We start from the raw sequence: 205 nt of genomic DNA on the forward strand, positions 1-205 counted from the left end.
TGGCCATCCCTGAAAACTTTCCAGAAAAAGGGCACGGTACTAGAAAAACGCTGATATAATACCTATTATGGCAATTTTACTCTCCCCCCTCCCCCCTCCCTAAAAGACTACCAAAGGCAGGTGTGCTTCACACCCTTGATATAATACTTTTGATTTTATGATTCATGGGACCTGATTTTTGCCTTGGCTCACAAGTTTCATTTCT

The 205-nt window shown here is 42.0% G+C and overlaps 1 protein-coding gene across 1 annotated transcript in view; it reads left to right on the top strand.

Moving 5' to 3' along the window:
- The window catches only part of LOC119589154 (phosphatidylinositol 4-phosphate 5-kinase type-1 beta-like), a gene marked incomplete in the record, with an annotated part of 149,444 nt that overhangs the window by 68,797 nt on the left and 80,442 nt on the right, over window positions 1–205 (top strand).

The sequence above is a fragment of the Penaeus monodon genome, chromosome 25, assembly GCF_015228065.2.
Source record: "Penaeus monodon isolate SGIC_2016 chromosome 25, NSTDA_Pmon_1, whole genome shotgun sequence".
Taxonomy (NCBI): domain Eukaryota; kingdom Metazoa; phylum Arthropoda; class Malacostraca; order Decapoda; family Penaeidae; genus Penaeus; species Penaeus monodon.